The following is a 20,496-nucleotide window of genomic DNA, read 5'->3' as shown; positions in this document are numbered from 1 at the left end:
TCTCTCTCTCTTAAAAAGAAGAGAACAATCAATCTTGGAAGATAAGGTACGTAAAAGTTCACACCACATATCATGAAGGGGATTGATCCATAAGAAAACATCGACCCGTAACAGTGTTTATGCATGTATATTGGCTCTGCTTTTCTATGTATCACCACAACACAATGCACTGAATGCACAAAGTGAGCAAAACCCATTGTCCTTGCCAATAGTAAGCTTAGAAGGCATTTCTGGAGAATGGCTTAGTATTTGTTAGTAATATGTCAATACAATGGTAAAAAAAACTAACTCTGAAAATATTGAATTGTTAATGCACAAAGTGGGGAACGGTCTCTGAGTGCGCTTACGCAGGATTACCAATTCAAAAGGTCTAAATAAAGGTAAAGAAGAGTGCATGCACATAAGATTCTAGCAAACACTTTAATTGATAAAGCAATTTCAATACGCATTCCCTCCCTCCCTCCCTCCCACCCAAATGGCATAAAAAGAAGTGAATCAATCAATCTTCAAAAACAAGGAATGTAAAAGTTCATCCATGGAGTAAAAGTATATCGCGAGAGGGATTGATCCATATGAAAGCATTGACCCGTGACAATGTTTATACCAAAAGTTTAGACATCACATTGCACATTAAATTAAATTTGAGGATCACATTGAAAAAATTAAAAATTTTGGAGAGCACATTGCACATTGAGACCATTTTGTCATTATTTCCAAGAAACACAAAAGGCTGTGAGGAAGAGAGAGAGAGAGAGAGAGAGAGAGAGAGAAGCTTCCCAAATGGCATAAAAAGAAGTGAATCGATCGATCTCTGAAAATGGGGAATGTAAAAGTTCACCCATGGAGTAAAAGTATGTTGTGAGAGGGATTGATCCATATGAAAGCATCGACCCGTGATAGCGTTTATACCAAAAATTCAGGGACCACATTACATATTGGATTAAGTTTAGGGATTATATCGAATAAATTAAAGTTCATGAAGCGCATTGCACGTTCAGATCATTTTTGTCATTATTTTGAAGAAACACAAAAGGCCGTGAGGATGAGAGAGAGAGAGAGAGAGAGAGAGAGAGAGAGGCTTTAAATTCTTGCATGCAGTGAGTGCACGTGAACCTGCTTTTATCCAACTCGTAAAATTACACGGTTTTTATACGGGATGTACATCATTCCACGACTGAAATGCACCAAGCTTACATGTTTGTCAGAATCGCTTTCGGTTGGGCCCCCGTAAAAGGCTAATCTCTTTAATCGGTGGAAGAAAGGTTGCTCTAAAAGATGATCTCTTTGATACACAGCCAGTCATACCAAGCGGTGTGGACCAATCAATCCCACCGAGATGAATTGCTGCAACGAGTCTCTTGTAACCTAGTGCAAAAGCGGAGGACAACAATGGAAATTCGCACTCCAAAAGTACGAGGGCCACCCCCGGGTTGGGTGGGGTAAAAGCGGGGCGTCCGACTTTGGGGACGACCAAAAGATGCCTTGGATTCTCCCCTTTATTCCCTCTCTTTGGATCTCGCCAATGGAACAAGAGTGTCCCAAAGGTATGATGTGGATCGACTTTAATCAATTATTATCCCCCGAGTGGATTTCCAAAGTAATAGCGGGGGATCCGACTTTGTGGGTCAATCTGCCCCTGTCGGGATCAAAAGGGGCTTTGGAGTCTTCCCTTCTTTTTCCCTCTTTTTGGATCTAATCAATGCAAAAGGAATGTCCAATGATGTGAATCAACTTTAGTCAATAATTGTCCCCTGAGGGGATCTTGAAGGTGAATCAAGTCCCGGTCCTTCCTACCATGCCAGTAAAAGGGACTTGAACGCGTTCTTTGGGAACTTAATAGGCTCGCCCACCCTCTTAATGAGTCAGGGTATGGTTTTTTGGATGTCGGACTTAGCCGAATCAAGTTGCTAAATTTTCCTGAGGTGAAAACGCTAGGCCAAGATCCTAACTTCAAGAAGAAATGCATAACGAAATCGTAATTATAGTAACATAATATTATAATAGAAATTACAATCCATCAGGATTGTGATAGGAGAGATACACAGAATTAGGTAATTTATATCTAACATTTAAGGCATAACTTCTTAAGAAATTTGCAACTATATACTGATGATGGGGTAGAGTCAAATCTTTAAAATTATAGTCAAACAAGCTCAAAATTGATATGAGACAATTAAGAAAGACGGAAATATGGAAAAGAATTGTACCGCATTACTTTTAGGTTGTTCTCAAGTCTTGTTCATACAAAGACGGGGCATAGACCTTTGTCGCAAGCTCGACGCCAAGTCACTAAACATGGCCTTAAGTATCAGTCCCCAAGCCATCGAGCTTTTCCTTTTGTCTTTTGCATCGTGCACCGACATTCCGAGCCTAGATTTCGCTTTGCTAACCATGGGCAACCTTAGTTACCGTGTTTGCCCACGGAGGGCCACGCCATATGTGTCAGTCGCAAGCCTCAAGGAGAGAGACAATGACACAAATCGTGCGTTAGTTGATGGGCAACACCTAAGGGCGATGGGCGGAGGGTGAGAGTTGATCCGACTTATCAATATATACACAAAGAGACATGTAAGACTCAATCATTACAACGACAGGTTCATTTAAACTAACCAAACAGTGCCATCCTTTCTCACTCCACCAATCCACATAAGATGGATTTCACTGCCAAATGGAATACCTTTGGTATTGCCCTTTGAACACAATAAGGCTGAACCTCACACAAGTTACAAGTCTTTAAATTATATAGCCAGGAGCAATAACACAATTCCTACTCCAAAATTTGTTGGCCAAAACTGGAAAGACCAACCAAAACCGAAGTTTCTCACTAGTAAGCCTTTGTGCATTTCACAAAGATAGAAACCGGTTCCCAACACGAGAAAACTGCAATATACAGGTTCTTTGCCTACCAAGCAAATGATTGACGATGATGGCAGCACTACGGGGCCTAAGATAGAGGAGACAGTAAATTTTAGGCATTACAATAAATAGATACATAGACCTTTTAAGTATTTTTAACTACAAGAAGAAGAGCAAATGTTGCCTGATGGAATGGGAAAGGACAAACCAATTGAGGACGGAGGTGATCCTAAAGTTGGTGTGCTTATTTGCATAAACTCATCAAACCTTCAAAAAAATGACATTGGAAATTCATGGAGCACGGGCTTATTTGACTAATATGAACACAACACAAATGGTAATGCAAATGACTTGTTCAAAGCTATCTAATTTTCTATAAAAACAGAATTGCAGATGATGGTGGTGAAGAAGAGTGTTGATCTCAATCATCCACGCTCTACTTGTGGAGAGGACATTTTTTTCTCAATGGAGTCACTAAATTATCACGACCTAGCATTGTCTCTAAAAGAAAACAGCATTCAAAAATCCATATGGTAAAGCCCTAAGAGTTTATTCAATTTTAATTCCAATTTTCATCAATTTCACAATTTTATGCTAAACTAGAACTAATATTAAAATATAGTAAAATTACTCAAAATCTAATTACTAATTTTTTTTCCTATCTAAATTTTTAATTCTGAAAAATGGGGACTCAGATTGGGTCGGACTCGGTCCGGATGTGGGTCCCACTCAGATCTTGTGTCGATTGTGTAAAGACGAGCATTAGGTTATGTTGAGCTCGTTTCTTTTTTTGTTCTCGGGAACAAAAAAGTTTTTTTTTTTTCCTTCTTGTTTTTTTTTCTAAATCTATTCCCTAGCCATTAATCTACTTCGGGGGATAGAAGAATAACTAACATACACAAATAGATCTCTATTCCAAAGAAGAAAAGAACAAAAAAATAGAGAAATTGAATATTACCAAATAGGCCTTAAGTGTTTATGTCTTCCTTGCTCAAGCAAAGTGTGTAAAAAGAATTGAATTTGTATATCTCTTTCATTGGATAATTCAAGGGTACAATTGCAGAGGACCGACTACTGAAGATTCGAGGAAAACCTTACAAGAATTTATGAATTGGTTTTTTTTTTTTTTTTTTGTCGGTCATACTCTATTTCTATTCTAACTCTCACTCTCAGACTTTTGACATGCCTCTTTATAGGGCGTGGGAGTTGAAACCCACACCTGAAACTATATCGTCACCACCCTAACCCCCCTGAGAATGTGGGAATTTGAACCCTCCATCTCCCCCTTCCATGTTGGAAGGGTGGCCACTGGGGCAAACTCCAGTGGTTAATTTATGAATTGGTTGAATCCATATCTTTTGGCACATAAAAGTTGGTTTTGACTCAAGGTAGTAGTTACAGGGTGGGTGGCATTTGGATGAGTGATGTCTAGTTACTGAGTTGGAAATCATTAAATGCCCTGGGATCTCGAACGTTTCGTATGTTTAGTCCTCTAAAACCACCAGAGGATGGACACTTCTTATATGCAAGGGGTGAGCGAATTGTCATGATCACCCATCCATCAATAAAGATTAATCAAATTCTCAAAGGATTTTAAGAGGAAGAAATTATCGAAACAATCCTAAGCCTATTGTAATTTTTTCAATTCAATCCTGAACTGCCAATTTAGTTCTAAATCTTTTGCATTTATGTCTTTTTTTTTTTGGGTCAGTCTTATTCTATTCCTACTCTACACTCACTCTCAAACTTTTGTCCTACCTCTTGCAGAGCGTGGGAATCGAAACCCACTCCTGAAACTTATACGTCCTCACCCCATCCCCCCCTGAGAAGGTGGGGATTTGAACCCCTCACCTCCCCCTTCCATGTTGGAAGGGTGGCCATTTTTACATTTATGTCAATTCAGTCAATTTGACCAAATTTAACTGATAGGCGCTGACGTGGAAATTTTTAAATACTTTTTCTTAATATTTTTCTTCATTTCCTTCTTCCTCTGGCCAGCGAGGTCCACTAGTGAGGTTCGCCCTCGCCGGCAATAGTGAGGGCCAGCCTTGGCTCCCTTGGCGAGGCATCACCCTCGCTGTCACTAGGCAAGGGCGACACCTCGCCAGTGGACCTTGCCCAAATTTGGTGAGGTCATGCCTCGTCGTCGCTAGGCGAGGTGTCACTAGGCGAGCTTGACCTCGCCTAGGAACAGTGACTGCGAGCCTCACCATGGCTACGACAAGGTTTGTTGGCAAGGCTCATCCTTACCTAGGCAAGGTCAAGCTTGACTAGCCATGGTGAGGCCAGCCCTCGCCTAGCAACGGTGAGGGCGATGCCTTGCCGAAGGTGGTCGAGGATTGCCCTCACCAATGGCCAATGAGGGCAAGCCTCACCAGTGGTCAATGAGGTTGACCTTGCTGGCTTAACCCCTAGCTAGTTGTTTGACCAACCAGAGAAAGAAGGAAAGGAAAAAAAAAAAATCAAAAAATTATCACATGAGCATTGGCTGGACCTATGTCGGCTAGCATCCACGTCAGCGCTAGTTAGCTAAATTTGGCCGAATGAACTAAATTGGCATTAATGCAAAATGCTTATGACTGAATTGACAAAAAAAAAATGTTTATTACAAATTGGAAAAATTATAAGGATAAGTCTTTGCGGAAGTCCTAAAACTTGTCGTGAAAATGCATTTGAGTCCTAAAATTGACACATAGTTAGCCTTTTCCGTTAAAAATGTTGACGTAGCATTTAAAATTAATTTTTATTTTCCACGTGGCTTTTTTAAATTTTTTTAATATTTAAATTAGATTTAAAAATTAAAAAAAATAAAATTTATTTAAAAAAAGAAAACAGTTCAAAAAAAAAAAAAAATGGCAGCCTCGCCGTAGGGGCCGACGACGGTCGCTAGCCCCGGGTGCGGGTGGTGGCCCTCGCCGGCCCTAGGCGAGGACCGGCGACCCTCACCGCCCCGGGCAAAGCCTCATCGGCCCCCGTGAGGGCCCACGATGCCTTGCCTAGGCCGAGCGATGGCCGCCAACCCCCGCGAGGGCCGGCGTGCCAGATCCGGGGGCACCTCGCTCGAGCTTGGCGAGGGTCGCCGGCCCCACCGGCGAGGCTACCTTTTTTAATTATTTTCTTTTTTTAAATAAATTTTCACTTTCCTTTTTTTGTTGAAAATAAGATAAAATGAATAAATCTATTTTTTTATTTTTTAAATCTATTTTTTAAATGAATAAAAAAATCATTTAAAAAAGCCACATGGAAAATAAAAATTAATTTTAAATGTTATGTCAGCATTAATAACGGAAAAGGCTAACGGCATCAATTATAGGACTCAAATGAAACATTTTGACAAGTTTTAGGACTCAAATGTATTTTCGTGACAAGTTTTAGGACTTCCGCAATACTTATCCCAAAATTATAATTCCTGTTTTAAGATTATAAAAGAAACAATTCACCACCCATTAATCATGAAAAGGTATTTCATCAATGACGTAGCACAACAACCCAATTCAAAGTGATTGATCTTTAAATTTAGACACTATGCAGAATGACAAGCATATCGCCCGAATGATGTGATTGGTCAGTCACTCCACACGACTTATAACCGACATGTAAATCACTTTTCCAACAATCATACAAAGATTGAAATATTTTGAATGTTATATTGACTGTAAAGTAATTGGGAATACAGAATCATTAGCTCCACCATATATCCAATTATGGAGTGAACAGTTAGCCATATTTATAAATGTAATAATCTTAAATCCATGTCATTGATCGATTTATGGAGATCCAATCGCTTTGCAATTGGAATATGCTCTCTTGTAGAGACATCATGCACGCGGAAGTTCCAAAGTCAAGTGCAAAGTTTCAACCAATGAAAGAGCCATTGGTTCTGTCTATATTTCAAATATGCAATGTATTCAGGATAAAGAGAAAGTAGACCTTTGAAATAGTGGGTATATCAATGTGCTTTGCTTAGTCTATAAAATGGAAGATTATAGAAGTCCAAAAATTTATAATCCATCTTTTAAATTCTAAGCGGGTGTTTCTTTGAACTTTTATCTAATTAGCATTCACTTTTAATGTCGCAAGTCGGGCATTTTTTCACACGAAATACCTTGCATCTTTAGTAACATATAAACACAAGCAATGAAAGTCACATTATTTTTTTTTTTTATAACTCTTCTAAGTTAATCTTATTTATAGTGTAAAAAGAAATTAATATGGTGTAACAATTCAATCATATTACTAATTCAATATGTAGCTCTAATAATTTAATATTTGAATTTCAAGGAGTGCTTTCTTGTAATATTGATTCGTTTTTAGAAAGTACTTTTTGTCACGCGATGCATCACGGCGAACGTTCTGGGGAATAAAATACCTTCTCCAAAGATCAGATAGATGGCATGGTCCTCGAATCAAGGTGCATCATTCTTCTCACCTAGAAATAGGTGATAATCCTCGTTTTAGAAAAAGCCACTTCGCCTCTCAAAAAGTAAGGTGGGTAGGCTCGTGGGCAACACACGCCTCTCGAACAGCACCAACCGACCGATGAAGAGCGAGACAGATTGCGATGTGGACCCCACACAAAAAGTCGCTGGAACACAACACTATGGCCTTTTGTTAACTTGTCAAACAACAATAATTTCTATTCTTTTATTCTTAAAAATATATTTGAAACAGAAATGCATTTGATAAAAATTTTATTTTCTGGAATAAATTTCTATTTTTTATTCTCGAAAGTAAATTTGGAACAGAATCGAAAAATAGAAAAAATTGATTTTTGTTCCCAGAAACAATTCTTGAATCAAGTCAACATATTTTTTCTTATTTCTTTTTCTCTTCTTTTTCTTGTTCTTCTTACCTCTCTCTTGTTCTTCAAGTGCTGCCATCGCCACCATTACTGTTTGTCGTCGCCGCTGGTCGCTAGAGGCTTACCGGGCTAGGGTGAGGTCCGGCAAGCTCGCCGGTGGCCAGGCGGGCGTCGCTGGCCTCTCTCGGCCATCGGCGAGCCTCGCTTGGCTTGGCTAGGCCGAGCGAGGCCGCTTGCCTAGCCAAGGCTCGACCGCGACCTTGCCGAGGGCTAGCGATGCTCGACAAGGGTGGCCTGGTTTTGGGAAGGTCTAAGCAACCTCCACCGATCCTTCACAGTGATTGTGGCGGCAGCCAACAGTGAGACTAGATTATATCTGTAGGTGAGTTTGTGCTTTTTGTTGTTTTTATTAAATTTTTAGCCTTTTATTTTTCGTCTAATTTTGTTTGTATTTTTTAATTTTTCTAATACTTTTTTCTGATGTGGTGCTTGGTGGGTGCCACATCATTGCCATGTGTCTTAAGAAGTAATAAAATAAGACACATCAGCATTTTCCGTTAGCTAAATTGGATGGAACTAATAGAAAAACTCAATTGAACCAATTTGACAGTTTTATGACATAATTACACTATTTGCAAGTTTTAAAACTCAATTCCACTTTTGTGATAAGTTTTAGGATTTTTAATGAATTTATCTCTGAAGTGAAAAAAAGGAAGTTTGTCGAAGTTTCATGATTTGTTTGATGGGAGAGTAGCCATCGACAAAAATTTATTTCTGTTTTTGAGATAGAAAAAGTTAGGGGCAAAGGGATAACTCTTGGAAAGAAAAAGTTTAGGTATGAATCAAATTTAAACTTTGTTATTAAACGTCAAAGACTTTTTTCGCCTCCTCCCAATTACAAATTATAGGAAAGAACATACTATTATGGATTGAGATTGATAGATAGTTTCATATGATGATTAAAAGCAAATTTGGAAGTGTTATATGCAGTAAATAGCATAGATTGGAGGAAGTGAGAGAAAAAGCAAGCAGTCCTCACGAGATCAGGTGCCACCTGCCGAGTGATAGGTACAAAGAACCACAATATGCATTTGGTTGAGTTTTGGGGAGATTGCAAAATCATCTATCCAAAAATCTTTGGCTTAAGGTGTATAGATTTTTGACCTTTTGTGTGATTTTTTGCAAAGTAGCTTTAAAGTTTAAAAAAATAAAAAATAAAAAAGGAGGAAAAATTCAAGGGCTTAGACAGGGGCTTGTAGGGCCACCATGAGCCCCGGAGAGGATTTCGAGGCCGCACGACCCAAGAACGGTGACACCAGGGTCCCGTGACCCCAAGGGTTGCCTCGCACGGCGACACTTCACAAAAGGTGACCATCACGCGATCCCAAGAGTTGCCTCGACGCTTGACGTTCGATTCATGACCATTGACAACGCTCGACCATCATTGACGCTCGACCGTCGGATCTCGTCTAATAGTTGCAAGCAAGGGCGACGTTGGAGAAGATGAGCCAAGCAAAGACCCAAGCGTTGCAACCTTTGGCGAAGACCCAAGCGCAGAAAACCCAGAACTTCAATGGTCGGGGAAGACGATTGGTAGTGAGCAAGGGCAAGACTAGAATGTGAAAATATTAGTGGATGTAATTTTGGAAGAAAAAAGTTCATTAACCTTAGAAACTGCCTTCCTAAAATGTTGAAAGCTCAAGACAGGTGGGGACTCACCTTGAGCTTTGATCATTGCCATTGTTGACATTTTCCCAAAGTGGTCAAAAGAAAGTTAACCAAACCTCCTAATTTTTTCACAAAGGACATTAAAAGACTCAAAATCTATTAGAAAAGCTTGACCAAATGCATCCCTACTGGGTTCGCATGTAATTTCTCATACTAAAGGAAGGTTAATAGTGTTGTGCGTGAGCAATAAGTATAAGTAAAATGAAGTAAAGAGGCTATGATGGGACAAGTAGCCGTCTCTAGCATGCTCGATGCCAAATTGCAAGTCAATGGTGTTTTGGTGTCAGAAGCAGTTAGACGAAGAGACGTATTTGGAGGCAATATGCAAACTTAGGGCTCTCAATGGTGAAACTGCTCCTCAAAAGTTCTTAAATGAATGGAGGAAGTATGTACAAGAGAGAGTTACAACGGGAGACGATATGGTCTCGGTACATGGGGAATTCATAGTTAATGAAATCCACTATTGACGTGTTGTGAGGCACATCAGTTGATAATAGATCACAACATATCACAATGACACAAACTCGATATAAGTTATCAAGTCGTAAGGATGCTAATCGACACGAAACCCACTAGAAAAAAGATTAGGAGATTGGTCAAACCTTCTTTAACGGGCCTCTATCCAATATTATCAAAGCATAAACTCTCCATGACATCCTAGCAAGACATGTCTTGGATTAGTTGCTACCTGTCTTATCTCCCATTTCCACGAGCCAAAGGCCCTGATCTTTTCTTCGCCAGTAACGTAGGCCAATTTTCTTCCAATAAGTAGGCCAATGGGCCACCGTTTTTGTCCCTTTTTTTAGCCCACATTGTTGCAAAAAACCACCCAAATTTGGGCCTTAAATGCAAAAAAATAAAACTGGCTTGAGCCCATGTGCTGGTCAGAACGAATTGCTCTTTTTGCTCAATAGCCCATGCGTCATGACCACCCAAATTGGCCTGTGTGACTGGCGAAGAACAGATCGGGCCTTCGGCTCGTGGAAATGGGAGTCATATCATTGGAGTACAGCACAAGAATGTTTAGATTTCGTATAGCAATTTGGGTAGCTGCTTTGATTTTAGGATTTGAGCTCAAAGAGCAACAGGGGTTACTAATAATTACTTCCTTATCAGTGAAACAGTAACTTAATTTCCAGGCTATTGATCAGCAGGCTTTGAGTACATGTTCATAAAATTACGAATTTAAAAAGTTTAAATCATAAGGTGAAGAAGAGGACCACAGGCACATAAAATTTCGGCAAACACAATGAAAGCAACATCGACACATACTCTCTTGCACAAATGATATACAAAAGAGAGGATTGATTCAACCTCAGGAAATAAGAAACATAAAACTCCACGTCATGGCTTAAAACAATATCGTTAGCGGCACTGATCGAAAACTCATGAGAAAAGATATCTATGTTATCTATGTACGTGCGATCAGCTTTATTTTCCTTCGCGTCACTGTTAACAAATATGACGCACCAAGCCCCTGAAAAGGCGAAACACCTTGGTGAGAAGATGGCTTAGTATCCGTTTGTGCATGTTAACAGAACGGTCAAAGGCTAACTTCAAAAATATTGAATTGCTAATGTCATTTTGATTAAATATATCAAAGAGTTTAGGAGGGATTGTTTTGGCCTCCATCAATACATGTTAATAGGTTGATCTAGTGATAAATCTCCGATGATGTTCATGTGCGAGCATTATCGTGCAAGTGCCCACGGTCAGCATAACGAGACGAACATTAAAGCGGCGTGAATAACGTTGACCAACGATCAACATTTCCTTGTGCTATGCATGTGCCGTGCATTCCGTGCGCGTACGAGACAACTTGTAGCTAAGGATTAAGGGGAACTTATTATCTGTAATTTTGATTTACTCACTTTTAGGGAGTTTTTGGTACGAGGTCAATCTGCGGGAGTAGCTTCTCCGAGTTGCTCCGCCCCCACATCTTCTCGATCTCGGCCTTAGTGGCCTCCCCTCCTAAGAATTACCGATCTCGCCTTCTGCGAGGCGATCTTCCGGATTGGTCTCGCCGGTCGACACTCGGCACCGCCGTGAGTTCCTCTCCGTCTTTCTATCTACCGTTGGCTTCAACCCTAGTTTGAATGTCGCCATCAGAAATTAAGGAGTTGAGGCAGTCGTCGGGCTACTTTGTTTTTCAGTGATTTAATTTGGCATTAGTCTCCGCCTTTGTTAGTAGTATGTAATGTAGCCAAGTCATACGACAGTTGTCCGACAATAAATCGTCCACAAGAACAAAATATGCTTAATAAGACTGCATTTAGTAACGTTTACGTTCAAAATTATTCTAAGAAACAAAAATAGAAAAAACTATTTATGTTCCGGGGAATAATTTTTAACAGAAAAACGCATTTGTAATCGTACAAAATTTCTATTCTTGGAATAGAAAAATAATAGAAACACGTTTGATAAACTTGTATAATTTTTTTGTTTCTTTTAATTTTTTAATATTTTATATTATTTTTACTTTTTACTTTTTACTTTTCCTTCCTTTTGGCCGGTCGCCGGCCTCGGCCATGGCCGGCGACCGGCCGACGAGGGCCGGCAGCCTCGCCAGGGCCAGCGATGCTCGGCGAGGTCATCGGGCCATGGCCAAGGCCGGCAACCGGCCAAAGAAAAAGAAGAAGAAAAGAAAGAGAAGGAAAAAATAGGAGAGAAAAATTATTTCTTGGAAGTGTTTCCGAGAACAAGAAACAAGTTTTCTTGTATCTTGTTTCTGTCCGAAATTTGTTCGGGAACAAAGTGTAAACGAATGCGTTTATTCTTTTTTTTTAGGAACAAAAGAACAAAAATTGTGTTCCGGAGAATAGAAACAAAAACCAAACAAACAGCCCCTAAATATAGAATGTTCTTTATGATGAAATTTTGTCCTAGTTTTGCTTCCGCTGAAATTGTAATGATTGCATTTACTACACTCGAAAGACGAATCTACACCCACATCGACGGTCAAGAGCTCTTTTTAAGATATTGAATTGTTAATGTCATCTGATTAAATATATCGAAATTATTTTTTATTTACTTTTGACTTTTTCGAGCTCTTTGCTAAGACGTACGCGTATCATGTCAGTGATTATTAAATTCTTTCTCTTAAAACATACCGTTGGAATGAGCTACTCTAGAATGCTCCTCCTAATCATCATCACCTTGCTTGTCATGACTGAAAATAGATAGGCCTTTCTTTCTTTTTCTTTTTTTGGTCGATTGGTAGTAGGTCTTTCGACCACTTTGTCCCGAAAATGTCGCGCCTTTAAGGGAAAATGTCATAAATGGTCCCTAAACTTTTATTTAATGTGCAATCTCGTCCATGAACTTTCGATTGGCTCAATTTAGTTCCTGACCTATCAATTTGGTTCTCGACGCCGGTGAGGCGGCCCAGCAGCCTAGGTGAGGGCGACCCTCGCCGGACCTTGACTTCCCTCCGCCGGCCATGGTGGAGCCGGCGGAGGGAAGAGAGAAGAAGAAGAAAAAAAAAAGCAAAAAAAAAAAAAGAAAAAGACCAAAATGCCCAATTCCGTTAACTTTAACTAATGAAATGACGAAATTGGTTAATTTTCAAATAGTCGGGGACTAGATCAAACATTTATCGATAGTTTAGGGACCAAATTGAGCCAATTGAAAGTTTAGGGACGAGATTGCACATTAAGTAGAAGTCCAGGGGACCATTTGTGACATTTTCCCAGCCTTTAATTAGGAGAGACAGAGAGCACAATACAATGGCCATGTGCACGACTCGAGAATTCCACCTTCGCCAAGGTTAGACCGATCACTTGCATCTCTTGTTAGGTTTTTGAATATTTTCTCTCTATTTTCTTTTCTCATTTCTCAATTCTATTTATTCTCTCTTTTTAAAACATCAAAATATGTATATTTCACCAACATCAGCAATCTCACTTTATTATTAGGATTAATACCACGAAAAATCCTAAACCAAGTATATATATGACGAATTCACCTAAACTAATTTTTTAACCACAAAAAGCCTAAAAATTGTATACTTGTGACAAATCTACCAAAACTCCAAACGGATACATTTATGAGAAATTTATCCTCCATTAGTTTTTGTTAAGGTAAACCAATACCGCGAAAAATCACAAAACGGTATATATGTGACAAATGTAGGGTTAAATCCCAAACTGTCACTTGTCATCCAACTTTACAATTTGACGGTAAAATTTAACAAAACCCACAAATATACTGGTTTTGAATTTTTGGTGGTAAAAAAATTAGTTTAAGATAAAGTTGCAGTTTAGGGTTTTTCGTGGTATTAATTATTAGGGAAAAAGCTACCGTTTATGTCCACCGTGATAAATTTATCCCGAACTTTCTTTTGTGACGTCAAAAATCCTAAAATATGTTTACTATGACATATTTATCCCAAAAAATTTGTGACATAAAAAAATCATTAACTTATACCTACGCGACACATTTACTTTCCATTAAGGTTTTACCAAATGAATTTGTGCTATTGCAATGCGTGGCGACGGGACAAAAGAACAACGATTACTTGGCAACACTCCGGCGAAGTCTCGGTAGATTTGGACTTGATCACTCAAATTGGTCAATGTAGCTGGCGAAGAAAAGATCGGGGCTTTGGCTTGTGAAAATGGAGTCTTATCATTGGAAGACAGCACAGGCATGTTTGGATTTCGCAAAGCAATTTGGGTAGCCGCTTTGAGTTGTAGGATTTGAAATAGTAGGATTTGAGCTCTAAGAGCAATAGGGGTAATCAACTACTTCTTAACTTGTGAAACAGTAGCTTAATTTTCGAGCTACCGATATATATGTACATAAGATGACAAATTCAAAAGGTCTAAATCATAAGATGAAGAGGAGGACCACATGCACATGAGATTTTGGCAAATAATATAAAAGTAACATCCACACATTTTCTCTTGCACGAACGATATAGAAAGGAGGGGACTAGTTCAATATCGGAAAATGAGAAAGGTAAAAGTCTGTGCGATGGCTCAAAAGCATGTCGTTAGCAACCCTAGTCAATAACTTAACTGCGATGTGGACCAGCACACTTTGCCTATGAAATAGCGAGGAAGGTGGTTTGATGGTGATCAGCACTGGATTGCGATGCGGACCCAACACAAAAAGTCACTCGAACATGACAGCAAACTCCTCACCTCGACGATTTTTCAAATGTTCTTTCTCCTCTCGAGACGCCAACATGGACAAGGCAACGGGCAGGTGAGTCGCCATGTATAGCGACAGCTGCATGCAAATAGCGTTCCTCAAAGCTGCGCAAGAGGCCGTCTAGATGCTTCGTAGAGCTTTTATCTTGTGATTACTTGAGGGAAGAATCTTGGCATGTTCACACTTGTGTGGAGTAAAAGAATGAATTGTCAAAGTTTCAAGATTTGATTGATGGGGGAGTAGCCATCGATAGAGATTTGTTTCTGTGTTCATGATAGAAAAAAATTGGGGCAAAGGGATAGATCTTGGAAGGAGGAAGTTTAGGAACTAATCAGATTTAAGCTCTATTATTAAACGTCAAAGACTCTTTTCGCCTCCTCCCAAGCACAAATTACGGGAAATTATAAATAAATAAATAAATAAATAAATAAAAACAATATGAGATTGTTATGGAATGACATTAATGAATTTGGAAATAAAAAGCGAATTTGGGAGGTTGCATATACTGAATAAGTTCAATTGGACTGAGTCGGAAAGGAAGTGTGAAGATAAGAGAGCAATCCCTGCAAACTCGGGCAGCCCATGCCATGTGATAGGTCTGAAGGAGCGAAGCTGCTTTGATTGACCTTCATTTCTTCAAAGATCTTTTGGCTGAAGCTGTATTTGCTTTGGTTAGTGATTTTTGGTGTAGATTTGGCAAAATAACTTAAAAGTTTTTTTCTTAAAGAAAAAGGAAAAATAAAAGGAACTACTGTTCATCATCTCCAGGGGCTCAAGCAAAGGCTCGGAGGGCTATTGCGAGCCTAGGAGAGGACTTCGAGATCGAGCAACCTACGTGCAGCTATGCCGGGGTCGCATCAATGCTTGACCATCGGCAACAATCGACTCTCGACCATGAGTGATGCGTGACCTCAAGATCTCACCTAATAGTCAAGAGCGAGCGTGATGTCCGAGATGAACTAGGTGAAGACCCAAGCACAGTGGCCTTCAGTGGAGACCTAAGCGCAGTAGAACTTCAACAGTCAGACAAGATGACTAGTCACAATCTAGGGCAAGACTAGAATATAAGTGTTAGTGGGGAGCAATTTTGGAAGAAAAAAATCAATAACCTTAAAAGCTGCCTTTTGAAAGTGCCCGAAGGCGGCAAGTGGGGATTTTCCTTAGACTTTCAGCTTTATCAATACTTGTATTTGTTCGAAATGGTCCCCAAAAATAAAAAATAAGAAGTTAACCAAATGCCATTACTTTTTCTCAAGGGACTTTGAGGGTCCAAATTTCCTGAGGAAAGATAAATCAAATGCACTCCTTGGTGGGTTCACATGTGATTTATCATACCAAGGGAAGGTTATCAGTGTTGTACATGAGGAATAAGGCAGAATGAAGCTGAGAGGGTATGATGGGACAAGCAGCCGTATTCAACCTACTCGACACCATGTCTCGGGTCGGTGCTCTCTTGTTGGCAGCAATTGGAGGACGAGGTGGTATTTGGAGGCAATATGCAAGCTTAGAGCTCTCAATGGCAGCAAAATCGCTCCCAAAAGTCTTAAAATGAATCGGAAAGGATGTACAACTAGCGAGTTAATAACGGGCAACGAACTTGACCTCGCTATGTGGGAATCCACAATGAATGAAAATATATTGCCGACTTGTCATGAAGACATCAGTCAATTTGTGAAGTATCATGATGACATGAATTGATAGTTTTTTTTTGGTCGTTGAATTGATACAAGTTATCATGCTGTAAGGATGCTAATTGACTTGAAAACCTGCTGGAAAAAAAGGATTAGGCACAAGTCTCATTCTCATACGATTAAGTTTATACTCTCCATGACAAGTCTAGAATTACTTAAGGTGTGCATAATAACTATACTATTTTTAACTATAACTATTTTTTTGTTATCAAGAACAGATTTAGAACAAAAATCTATTTAGTAACACAATTTCATTTTTCTATTTCTAGGACAAATTTTTAGTCAAAAAATATGTTTGAGACATAAATGAGAAGTAAAAATTTTCTACTTCTATATTTCTAAAATAGAAATGAGAAATATAAACTCTTTTATCGCTTGCCCCCGCTTACTAACCAGCCACCAACCTACCATCGTTAGTTGCTGTCCACTGTCGCCATTCAACGGTGATAAATTTTATGTCATTATCAAACGAATTTTTATTCCAATAACAAAAATTTTATATTGTTATCAAATCCATATTTTTGCTCAAAAATGTGTTCAGAGAATAGAAATAAAAATCAATTTTTGGAATAAAAATTAATTTTTGAAATATAATGGTTATCATTTGTGCCCTTATTAAGTGGCTAGAGCTAGTCATGCAAGCCACCTTCTTTATCCTTTTTCTAGACCAAAGCATCGTGAAAACCAACCTAATGGGGCTCGAGCTTATCTTCTGGCCGATTGTGCTCAATTCCTGTTGTCACTGAACCCAACAAGGTCCGAATATTCTTTGGGCCCCAGTAGCGCACGTGACTTGATTACCCAAATTGGTCTACGTGACTGACGAAAAACGAATCGGGGCTTTGGCCCATGAAAATGGAGTCATATCATTGGAAGACGACCCAAGTATGTCCGGATTTCAGAAAGCAACTGTGGTAGCCTGCTGTGAGTTTTAGGATTTGAAATGGCAGGATTTGAGCTCAAAGAGTGATGGAGGTAGCTACTTCTTGATATGCGAAACGTTGCCTTAATCTGGAGCGATTTGATCAGTAGCCTTTGAGTAAAGTGCACAAGAGATCACAGATTCTGAATGTCTGAATCATAGGGCAAAGAGGATCACACGCGCATAAGATTTTGGCCAAACCCTGTAAAATCGACACATCCTCTGTCTAGATAGAAGGATGAGAGTCTGGCCAGCACACAGAAAGTTCCCACATTAATTAAAGGACAAAAACCTCCGAATTATGCCTATTGTAATACATTTACTCTAACACAATAAATCTCAAATGTGTACCTGCATGACACGTTCACTCCTCTATCAAAGTTCTATCTATGAGCTCTGTTAAAAATCTACCTACTTGGACATTGGAAAGCAAACGGTATTGACATGATACTCAATAACTTAGTGATATAAAGATTGATGTTATTTTTGTTGAATTTATTTTTATGTAACAAAAATTTATGATAAATATGTCATAGTTAGTATAATTTGTAATCTTTGATGTTATAGATAAAGTTTACAATAAATGTATTACGATGAGTAAAGTTCGAGAATTTTAGTGACTTTTTCCCTTAATTTAAAGCATGCCATTGGAGAGACCGATCCAAGATAAAGTATTTGCTCATGAAAGTATTTTGTGCAAGTACGATTGGCTACGTTTCTTTGCGTGCTCCCAGCAATACAATGCACAAAACGCACAAAATGGCAAAACCCCTTGATGAAAAGCATTTTAGGGAATGGCTTTATTTTTGTTAAATTCTAAATGGAAATGAACATGTCAATTCACGTGTCGAAAAAATAATATAATAATGAAAATGATATCGTCCCATAGAGATTGATAATTAATAAATTAGTTAAATATAAAAAATGGACTTATCCTAAAATATATCTAATAAATCAAAATAGAATTGAGAATGTATTAAACTTGACAATCTTAGAAGCAAAATTTCAAAACCAAATGTAGTTAATTAATCAAATAAATACGTTAAAATCCGATTTTACTATAACTATTAAATATGAATTTCAAATCATTAGGCATACAATAACAATATCAAACTTGTGATAGCAAAATTTCCTAATCTATCTACTATCATATCTCTAGCTATATCAAACCTATCCAGTTTATTAATCCATAATATATCTATATGAATTTAAATAATATAAGTGTATTAAAATATGTTAATATTCCTGGTTTACAATGGATATTTTGGACCACCTTATCATTAAAAGCCACACAAATAAAATGATATACCTCTATCCATATTTAATTCATAGTTATATATTATAATGAGTAATTGCATATTATTGCTTTTCAATCTTAAACATACATATCAGATCATCAAATGGTGATTACTCGCTTAAAAGTATTAAGCATAGTAACATATAACTCACGTAAATGGAATTACTTCAGAACATAAAAGCATGAAATTTAATTATAATTAGGCTACATTGTAGCTCTAACAAAAAAGAAAATTATAATATGATAGAAGAAAAACAAAAGTATGAATTAAACCCAACACCTTTAATCAAATAACAAAAAAATTCGTCACTACTTTTTGGTTTTCTTTTCTAAATACTTGAAAAACTCTAAGAATAAAAAATAAAAATAAAATCTAAAAGTAAAACCTAGCCGTCCCCAAGCTCTCAAAATAGGATAATATCCAAGACTCTTAACATAAGGAAATGGCTTATCTTTTTGCGTAAAATTGGGAAATAAATCACAGAATTTCCAATTTGCATCCACCTTCTAAGGCTTTTGTGGGTGACATATTTTTTTCCTTCTTTTAGTTATTTTTTCTTATTTTCTCCATGTGTCCTTACGATGCAAGAGTAAATAGAGAGAAATCCAAATATTTTCTCATTAAAAATAACATTATTTGTTGCATAAAATAGATAAAATAACTTCAACTCAGTACTCTTTAGCAACATGTTAATAGAGATATCGAAAGCGAACTTCCAAAATAGGAAAAAAGTCACAAAAAAAGGCTCTAAACTATGCCAATCACGACATATTTACTTTAATTTTTAATTGCAAGACAAAAAATCCCAAAATTTATACTTGTATGGCATATTTACTTTAGATTATTTAACTTAAATTTTGAGGTAAATATGTCATGGGGATATAAATTTAAAGTTTTTCATGTCATAGATTTTTTTGATGTAAACGTGTTAGGATAAACGAAAAATTAGGATAAACGAAAAAAAAAATAAGGTAAATATGACTTAGGGGCTGTTTGGCAACTTGCCAAACAGTGCTTGTTTTTATTCTTTTGTTTTCGGGAGTAGATTTGGAATGAAATGTGTTTGGTAAAATTTTTATTTCCGAAAACAAATTTGAAGTAGAATTAAGAATGAAAAAAAAGTTGATTATTCTAGAATCAAGCACCTATTTTTTCTTTTCTTTTTTCTTGTTTTTCTTCCCACTTTCTTCTTCTTCATCTGATGCCGCTGCCGCCGCCATTGCCGTCCGCCACTAGTTGCCGGCAATTGGTCCGACAAGCTCGCCGGAGGCTTACTGAGCCAAGGCGAGATTCGCGCGAGCTCGCTAGAGGCACGCCCGGGCCTCCTCCGGCCACCGGCAAGGCTCACCCGCCCCCGCCGAGGCTTCACCGAGCCATGGTAGGCGACCTCGCTCGGATCCGGCGAGGTCGAGCCCCGCCAACGGTTGGCGACCTTTGCCTCGCCGATTTGGGAGAGGTTGCTCGCCCATTTTGCCCGGCCCTCGTCGAGGTCGGCGACGCTCCGGTGAGGTCGCTAGCTCTCGTCTAGCCGGTCGCGGTCATCCCAAGGCCGGCGACCGGCTTGAAAAAAGAAGAAGAAGAGAAAGAAAGGAAAAGAAAAAAAGAAAAAAAGTAATAAAATTATTTAAAAAGTAAAAGAAAATAATTTGGAGTGTAAATTTTAAGCACGGTATCAAACGTAATTCTATTTGAGAATAAAAAAATTTGTGTAGTTACCAAACACGTTTTTTTGCTTATAAATTGTTATTGGAAACAGAATAAAAAGAATTATTTTTAATAAGAAATTATCCCCAAGAATATAAGAGTTACCAAACGTGTCCCTAGAGTTTTCAATGATTTTTGCTCTCTAAAATATTGAATTGTTCAACCACCCACCAGGTGGCGCCGCTAACAGTGGCGAGCTTCTCCCCCTAACGCAAGGGGAGGAGTTTGATTCCCGGGCGTCGCAAGTCAGTGGCATGTGTGTGGTGGCTAGCACGTGTTACCCCCAGGGTTTACCTTCCGTTACCCCGAGCCTTTCGGGCTATCCATGTTGGTACGGTGTGC

The sequence above is a fragment of the Eucalyptus grandis genome, chromosome 3, assembly GCF_016545825.1.
Source record: "Eucalyptus grandis isolate ANBG69807.140 chromosome 3, ASM1654582v1, whole genome shotgun sequence".
In the NCBI taxonomy this organism is placed as follows: domain Eukaryota; kingdom Viridiplantae; phylum Streptophyta; class Magnoliopsida; order Myrtales; family Myrtaceae; genus Eucalyptus; species Eucalyptus grandis.
Note: the sequence above shows the minus strand (reverse complement) of the source record.